General features: G+C 37.4%; 1 pseudogene; it reads left to right on the top strand.

The window, feature by feature from the left end:
- The first annotated feature begins 4,767 nt into the window (after positions 1-4,767).
- LOC107602967 (activator of 90 kDa heat shock protein ATPase homolog 1-like) lies at positions 4,768-9,785 on the top strand (annotated as a pseudogene).
- The last annotated feature ends 23 nt before the right edge of the window (positions 9,786-9,808 follow it).

The following is a 9,808-nucleotide window of genomic DNA, read 5'->3' as shown; positions in this document are numbered from 1 at the left end:
GGGGGGGTTAAAGCAATCAGCTCCTGTCACGTGGAGAGCTGTGATAGTGGTGAATGCTACATTTAGAGTTTGAGTTGGTTCGCATTGGTGTGCTCACAGTAAGCCCCACCCCCAGTGAGGCCCCAAGGGGCTTTGATGTCCTCCCGACCAATCGTTTTTGTTTAAGGGAGGAGCTTAGTTCTCTCTCTGCTTCATGCGGAATAGAATAACAAGTAGAAGTGGTTCAATTTGGTTCTTCCCTTGCCTATGGATAGCTCACTTTGATCATTAGTGGCTTGAGACATTTTACGGTCTGAATTTGAGTTGAATTTAGACATTCCAGCTAAAATACATAAGATATTTATATAATAAAAAAAACTAATTACAGAGTTTGAGGTTGCAGCAGAGAAGGGCTTTTCGTTTTTTGGTTGAAACTGATGTGCTCATCCCTCTTTAAACTCAGGCTTGCAGACACCCCACCCTGCCTTTCCCGCTCACAAGACACATGCACCGCCACAGAGAAAACCTGACTCTAAAGAAGTTTACACTCAGATTTTAGGAAACTTGCTCATGTAAGATGGTAACCATAAACCAGAGAGAGACTTCATGATGAGACCATCGGCGTTGCATCAGCGACCTGTTTTTAATGCTGAAAGCTGTGGATCTAATGAGTGTGTAGCTTTGTAAGCTTGATCAGTTTTTCTTCTTCTTTTTGTGTTGTGTATATACATTTGTATTTATATATTGATCTTTTTTTGATCTTTTTATTTGTTGTTGACTAAAGATCATGAGATAATATATTGCTTTTATTTAAGAGTGAGATATGACTTTGGTCTTTTGGAGGTTTTATTTGTTTTTTGAAGTGTGATTTGTACTTCACCTCTTAGTAACAATTAACGTGTACATTTATGATGCAGAGTTATGAGAGATGTTTATCAATGAAATTATTTGTAAATGTTTCGATCTGTGCTGACTGTGAACTGAAAGACGATGGGATCTTAACAGTGTGTTCACTTCCCTTTGGACCATTCAGTTATATAGGCAGCTTTTTAACAGTTTTTATGCTAAAGTGGTTAATGAAGAGAGCTTTCAGTTGTCGGCCTCATTTAAATGCAGTTTCTCCTGTTGCTTGAATTTCAGTCTTTTGAAGGTTATTTGTTTCACAATAATCAGCCCAGGAGCCTCTAGTTATGAACTAATGTTCGTTATGCTTTAGTCTAGAAGCATGTATTGCAGTAATGCACAGAGCAGCAGTGTAAAGTGGTTTACACTTTGTCGTAAACTTATGAACGGATTACTCAAATAATGTATGGTACGTTTGATGTACTGGTTGCACATAGACCACAAAAAGCAGCAAGAGTTTGTATTATCATGGTCCTTCTCAAATTTGGTTGTGAGGCACAAAACCGCAAGCTTTAAACATCACCTCATCTTGTTAATTTGGCTACTATTTATTTTTGTAACAATTTACTTTAATTATCCTAAAGAAATTGTAATATCAGAAACCTCAAAATGTCACTTTGTCCCAAGTGCAATATGAAAATAGGAACATAAAGCGCTGTCTTGCCTAATAGCAAATGACACGATGTAGTAGTCCTGTATACCTTTGAATAAACGGCTAGATGTTTTTTATGATGACTTTAAACCTTACATTTTCTTCTTTCCCTAGAAACTGTCCTTTGATCTGTTTTGACAGCAGATTTTTGTAAGGTCTGTAAATAATAAAGCATTTTCTTTTGCAGTCATATTCTATGCAATAGATTGTAGCAGGTCAGTATGTCTAATAAAAAATGGAAATTAAAACGTTTTATGTATTTACTCAAGATCTACAGCCAGTCAAGCACATAATTTAAGTGATATAAAACGGACTGTCAATATGGAGTAAACAAGGCAGTTAAACATGAAATATGGACATATGTTGCCCCCTAGAGGCAAAATCAATTAATGCATGTGAGGCGATAACTACTTACTTTTTCCAATAGGGTCTGGCTGCAGACATGCACTTGCATTTTCAGACTTGCACTCTCAGACACCTGCACTTCCGCGAGTGACGTCGCTTGCAGACTTTTTTATTTTAATTGATTCATTATTTTTTTAATTTAATCTCTCAACATTTTACACAAGTAGCCGGGTGGTGAAGACAAGAAAAAAAGAAAACTAAATCACAAAGTCACTTGCAATCGCCGCTTGCACTCTCAGCTACCTGCAATCCACACGAATCGTGCCTGTTGCCAACGGTGACAAGACGCTGCGGTGGTTAAATGATTAAAACTAATTTAGTACTATAACATACAGGGTCCTGCAAGTCATCTGTAGAAGAAAAAGACAAGACAGAAGGTCACAGAACAGCAGAATATGAACGCAATGTGCAAAGTCTCTCATTAAGCGCTTTTAAACCTCCGTAGAAAACCATACACTTAATATGGCTTAATGTGTTAAGATAGTGCTATTAAAAGATCAAATTAAGTTTATTAATACAATGTATGTATATAGTGTTTTCCTCCCATACCGCAAAAGGTGGCATAATGTGGCATAACGGTCTAATTATAAAGACCTCATATGCTCTTCTTCATTATTAAAACGCAATTAATATGTACAGATAAGCAGGTGAGACCAGAATAGAGTTGGTCCATTTAATATCACTTAATTAATTTCTTAATGCGTGTTCATATGGTCTGTGTAGTTTGCATCAACAATAAGAAATACTGAATTTGGTCTTTATCTTCTTAGTCTGTTATGGCACATTAAGCGTTTTGCTGTAGGCGTATGGGAGGAAAAGTATAAGTTTGCTCGTTGTGTTCATGAGCATATGCTTGCCTTGTAGTAGCCTAGTACATTAAATGAATAAACTATATATCGAATTTGATCTTTTAATAGCACTATCTTAACACATTAAGCCATATTAAGTGTATGGTTTTCTACGGAGGTTTAAAAGCGCTTAATGAGAGACTTTGCGCATTGCATTCATATTCTGCTGTTCTGTGGCCACGGATTTGCGGGTCTTGTCTTTTTCTCCTACAGATGACTTGCAGGACCCTGTATGTTATAGTACTAAATTAGTTTTAATCATTTAACCACTTATCTTGTCTCCATTGGCAACACGCACAATTGATGTGGATTGCAGGTAGCTGAGAGTGCAAGCGGCGATTGCAAGTGACTTCGTGATTTAGTTTCTTTTTTCTTGTCTTCACCACCTGGCTACTTGTGTAAAATGTTAAGAGATTCAATAAAAAATAAATTTAATAAATTAAATAAAATAAAAAAATTTAAAAAGACTGCAAGTGACGTCACTCGCGGAAGTGCAGGTGTGTAAGAGTCCAAGTCTGAGAGTGCAAGTCTGAAAATGCAAGTGCATGTCTGCAGCCAGACCCTATTGACACATGCCACTGCTGTATGGCCAGATGAGATGCAAACTACGGTTTCTCGACTGGGTTACCAGTCTCGCTAGTAAAGTTTTGATGGATGAAGACTGCAATCAAGGTAAAGATGATTGCGGTGGCGTACAAAGGAGTCGTACATAACCACGCGTGAGTCCGTTATAATAATGCGTGTATGAGTGCTCTTGACGCACTGATCACACATTGTATTTATGCACAGGCACAGACATTTCCGTACATTCACGATAATGTTTTGATTTGTCAAAATTTAATAAATTAAATAAAATAAAAAAATTTAAAAAGACTGCAAGTGACGTCACTCGCGGAAGTGCAGGTGTGTAAGAGTCCAAGTCTGAGAGTGCAAGTCTGAAAATGCAAGTGCATGTCTGCAGCCTGACCCTTCTCACTTTTTTTGGCATCATGCTGTACGTCCAATATCCTTCAGATAAACAAATATGTTATATAAAATCGTGATACAAAGGGTATCACCTAAGTCTTATAAACAAGCAGCTATGCATTAAAAATGGGATTCAATGATGCAACTTGTATATAAAAATGAATACAAAAATTTGCTTTCCATGGATCTATTTGTAAAACATTTGAATCCAAACTCTTAGAGTGCTATCTGAAGGCCATCTGCACTTGGATTGAATTGCTTGCAACAAACAGATGCATTAATAATGTGTTTTCATGTAAAACTGTGTTTTCTGAAATCCACAGTCAACGCAGCCATCTACCAGGAAATTTTAGAGCACTTCATGCTTCCTTCTGCTGACAAGCTTTATGGAGATGCTGATTTAATTTTCCAGCAGGACTTGGCACCTGCCCACACTGCCAAAAGCACCAAAAGCTGGTTCAATAACCATGGTGTTACTGTGCTTGATTGGCCTGCAAACTCACCTGACCTGAACCCCATAGAGAATCTATGGGGTATTGTCAAGAGGAAGATGAGAGACACCAGACCCAACAATGCAGATGACCTGAAGGCCACTGTCAAAGAAACCTGGGCTTCCATTACACCTGAGCAGTGCCACAGGCTGATTGTCTCCATGCCACGCCACACTGATGCAGTAATTCAAGCAAAAGGAGGCCCTACCAAGTATTGAGTACATGTACAGTAAATGAGCATACTTTCTAGAAGGCCAACAATTCACTAAAAATGTTTTTTTTTTATTGGTCTTATGAAGTATTCTAATTTGTTGAGATTGAATTGGTGGGTTTTTGTGAAATGTGAGCCAAATTAAAATCATCACAATTAAAAGAACCAAAGACTTTAACTACTTCAGTCTGTGTGCATTAAAATGATTTAATACACAAGTTTCACAGTTTGAGTTGAATTACTGAAATAAATGAACTTTTCCACGACATTCTAATTTATTGAGATGCACCTGTACTCCTGGCATTCCTCCCTGCCTCTTTCGAATTTCCCCAATTTTAAGAGTTTTGTTTTGTAAGTTTTATATAGGCCTGATCTTTCCGTTCTTCACTGTTCTGTAGCTATAATCTCATGAATATTTATGACATCTCATCGATGCAGCAAATCAGCTGAGCTCCTACTGCATACGTTTATTCTGTAATTCACGAATTTGCATCTGTCAGTCCCTGCGCTGCTGTCCTGCACCCGCAGTTTATCGGAACATCTCAGTTAAATCATCTAAATTCTGTCATGACCAAATGGGGAGAGGGAGACCTGCGCTGGATTGTGGAAGAAAGAACAGATGCAACAAATGTCAATAACTGGCACTGGTAGGTAACACGTGCGTATCCTCCAGTTGGAGGATATGCACGTGTATACCATAAGGTTTTTTTCCCCCTCTAGATTTTGGGTTACATTTCTAATTTGGGTTAAAATGTTCATTTTAAATTATCCTTCGTGTGACAAATGTAATATTCTGTCTCAATGTGCGGCCAGACACTGTATATAAAAACATAGAAATGTTTAAATCGAGTATGGCATGACACTTCACAGGAAACTTCTGAAACTGTTATATATTTTACATATACTGCCTACATCAGATCTTATGGCCGTTAGGTTAGTTTTTCCAGTGTTTGCAGAAGCCTCTGGAATGTCCTGTAGTTGAATGTGAGGGGTTGGCACGGTCTATTTTTGGAAGTACATGAATGTGAGACAGAATTAGACTCAGGGTGTTCTGATGAAAAGCAAACTGAGTAAGACTTTTGAACTGTCCCATTTGAAATGTGTAAAATGTTACTTATTTGTATAAGTAATCTATATTATAGTTATCTATATAACTTTTCTCTCTCTACACTCTTAAAAATAAAGGTTCTTCAAGCGATGCCATAGAAGAACCATTTTTGGTTCCACAAAGAACCATTCAGTCAAAGGTTCTTTAAAGAACCATCTCTTTCTTACCTTTTTATAATCTGAAGAACCTTCTTTCACCACAAAGAACATTTTGTCAAACAGAAATATTCTTCAGATGTTAAAGGTTCTTTAAAGGTTCTACCAATGATGGCGCCGACGCTGATGGCCGCCTCCGTGGCGTGCTCCACAGTTGTTTTTATGTTTTTGTTAGTTTGTCCTGTCTTTAGTTATATCCCTGCAATCAGTTTCACCAGAGACGAATTGCTGGACATTAGGAAGTACACACCACCCGATATTTCACCGGATTTTGATTATTCTGATGTTTTGCTGGACATTGTTGTCGGAGGAGCTGCGGCGCTGATCAAGCGCTTCAGGACGCGCAGACGGGGAAAGCGAGCCGGCGCGCTCGTGAAGCTCAGACAGCGCGGATTCAGAACGGTGGGACACTCACATTGACTCCATTGTGAAAAAGGCCCAGCAGAGGTTGTACTTATTTGTATAATTAAGTTAGATTATACTGAACTTTGGTGTTCATCTGAATTAATCTCTAGGAGGAGTTTGTTAAAATACAACGTATTCGCCAGCTGAGGAAGTTCAACCTGCCACAGGAGCTGCTGAAACAGTTCTACTCCACCATAATTGAATCCATCCTCTGCACTTCAATAACTGTCTGGTTCAGCTCAGCTACCAAATCTGACCTCAGAAGACTACAGAGGGTAGTCCGGACTGCTGAGCGAATCATTGGTACAACCCTCCCTTCTCTCCAAGAACTGTACTTATCCAGAGTGAGCAAAAGGGCTGGCAAAATCACTCTGGACCCCTCACATCCAGTACACTCCCTCTTTGAACTGTTGCCATCTGGTCGACGCTACAGAGCACTGAGCACCAGAACGACCAGACACAAGAACAGTTTCTTCCCTCAGGCAATCCATCTTATGAACACTCAACAATAACTGTGGAACACACACTATTTATTCACTCATACACTTATTTATCTAACACACATACTCAGTCTACACCTCAAATTTGCACATAATATTCAGTACCTGAACATACAAAAACTGTCTATTGTAATATACCTGCACACACAATTGTCAATTTATATATTTTTATTCCTTATTTACTATTTTTATTTTTATTATCTGTGTTTTTTGTTCTGTCACTGTCATTCTATCACACTGTGGAAGCTTCTGTCACGAAAACAAATTCCTCATATGTGTAAACATACCTGGCAATAAAGCTCATTCTGATTCTGATATATGTACATTTAACTTTTCCGGCCTCTTATTGCTACCTGTCCCAACTTTTTTGGAATGTGTAGCTCTCATGAAATCCAAAATGAGCCAATATTTGGCATGACATTTCAAAATGTCTCACTTTCAACATTTGATATGTTATCTATATTCTATTGTGAATAAAATATAAGTTTATGAGATTTGTGAATTATTCCATTCCTTTTTTACTCACAATTTGTACAGTGTCCCAACTTTTTTGGAATTGGGTTTGTACTTTTTCTATTTTTTATTATCTGTGTTTTTTGTTCTGTCACTGTCATTCTGTTACACTGTAGAAGCTTCTGTCACGAAAACAAATTCCTCGTATGTGTAAACATACCTGGCAATAAAGCTCATTCTGATTCTGATTCTGATTCTGATTTATGGAACCATTTAGACAAAAAGGTTCTTCTATGGCATCATAAAGCACCTTTATTTTTAAGAGTGTATCTACGCACATTTACTCCCCTATAGAATTTGGAGAAACTGCAATTAAAAGTATTTACATAGTTCTCTTTTGAAACGTGAATTAAATGCTAATTCTATCAAATAAACTGTTTATAAATATTTCTTTTTCATAATCTTATTAAAGGACAGAGAGAGAGAGATGTCACAAGCTGGTCTCACGAGGCAATAAATAGCCTCCATCTTGGGATTCGTGTAGAAGGTGAAGAAGGCTCATGCGAGATCACAGACATCAGCAATATAAATGGCAAGGCCTCTATCAACAACCGCAAAGGGAAACTCATCTACTTCTACGAGTGGGTTGTTAAAGCCACATGGACTGGTGAGTCAAAGTTCTGTTTGCACAATCAACATAATAATTGAATGTGCTGGTGAAACAAAAGACGTGTTGTTGTTTTCTTCTTCACTGTAGGAACAAATAAAATGGGAATCAAATTTAAAGGGACTGGAAATACCAAATCTCTCTGATGAAAATGACATGGATGACTTAGACGTAAGTGAACCTCTCTCCCAATAAAAGACTCTTTCTATAAGAGAGAGCATGTTGAATAAAAATCTAACTTATGTTTGTTTGTACAGATTTGTGTTACATTTTGTAAAGACCAGCCAAGCACGCCGCTGAGTGACCTCATGAGGAAGGAGGGAGTCAAGAAAATCAGAATGGCACTGGGAAACTGTCAAACATCTCAAAACAGGTGACGACTCAAAAATATCATCTATTAGTAGTTTCTGCTTTATCTTATTTGCACAGTTCATCACGTTCTCGTAACTTGTTTTTACAGAGTTCTCTCAGGTATGATTTTACCATCAGAAAAAGCATTCAACAAAAAGAATCAAGAGGCACAAGCCAAGGCCAAACTAGACAAAACCCAAGTAAGTTCCCATAAATTTTATCTGGTAACACAAATATATGCTAGATAAACAGTATGCTGGTCATACATCCAACCCTGTATTTTACAGTATGTCTGAAATTGCAATCTCACACAAACAATATGAAGCAGTATTATTTCAAATTTTCATGCTTGTTTTTGGAATCAAGCGATATTTGTGCACTTTAATGTTTCAGCTCTGTATCAAAATTGGGTAGTTTTTGTTCCCCCACAGATTGGATCCTCCACAACAAGAAAACCTCCCAACACTGTAGTCAAAATTCCAACAGTGTCTTTGACTATGAAAGACGCCTTCCTTACCTCACCAGAAGAGTTGTACAGGGTTTTCCTGTAAACCAAGAGGTCAGATTCAAACTCCGCTATTGTCCTGTTAGTCCATACAAATGCAATTAAAACAATAAATGTGTATATATATCCTAGTGTTCTTTTATGCATAGATTATTTGATATTGAACTCATTTGCTCTTTGTCTTTTCATTTGTGTAGATGGTACAGGCATTTACACACCTTGCTGCTTTTGTGGATGGGTGCTCGGGTGGAAAATTCCGACTACTGGAAGGAAATGTTTATGGGCAGTTTGCAGAACTGGTGAGAATGAACTTCTTAGAATAAATTTAATTTGGTTTGATTGATTTCTTTGGTGAGAATTTCACTTGATTTTTATAGTACGTTTCTGTAATGAGGTATAATTTTCAAACTACACTCTCAGAAAAAAGGTACAAAAGCTGTCACTGGGGCGTTAGTTTTAGATACTAATATGTACACTTTAGATACTAATATGTACCTTTTAAGGTACCAATATGGACTCTTTAGGTACAAAGGTGTGCCTTTTGAAAAGGTACTGCCCCAGTGACAGCTTTTGTACCTTTTTTTTCTGAGAGTGTAGAATTTAAAAAAAATTGTTCTTTTCTCTTTAGATTCCAGACCAGAAAATTGTCATGAAATGGAGGTTTTCAAGTTGGCCAGACGGTATGGTTTATTTATTTATTATATATTAATGTAGTCTTATAATTTCTTTATGAACTCACATGCCATTTTTAATATTAGCAATCATAATAAATGACACTTTATTTTTCTACATTATTTGTTTTGTATAAGTTAAAGAAATTCTACATGTTGCTCATTGTTGATTGTTTATATACTGTATGTTCATCACTATTGTTGGATCTCTTTGCATTAATCTGAGTAATGATTTCTTTCTAACTCTCTTTCAGGGCATGCAGCATCTGTCATTTTAAGTTTCGTGAATCAAGGCAGTGAGACAGAGCTGATTCTGGAGGCCAGAGGAGTTCCCGGCAGAGATACTATTTTGATGCCGTTAAACAGACGTTTGGTTATGGAGCACGACTCTGCTAAGCCAAAGCTCATGTTGTGCCATGCCAGAAACTCGGGACATAATACAAATAGATGAAAAAAAGACATCTGTGAACATGAAACACTTGTTGTATACCCTGCCTGCACCAGTTAATTGCTGGATGCCCATAAACATCTGTGCCTT

The sequence above is a fragment of the Sinocyclocheilus grahami genome, unplaced genomic scaffold (genome assembly GCF_001515645.1).
Source record: "Sinocyclocheilus grahami isolate Dianchi unplaced genomic scaffold, SAMN03320097.WGS_v1.1 scaffold15.1, whole genome shotgun sequence".
In the NCBI taxonomy this organism is placed as follows: Eukaryota; Metazoa; Chordata; class Actinopteri; order Cypriniformes; family Cyprinidae; genus Sinocyclocheilus; species Sinocyclocheilus grahami.
The sequence above is the reverse complement of the archived record's forward strand: the minus strand, read 5'-3'. Positions and strand labels throughout refer to the sequence as shown.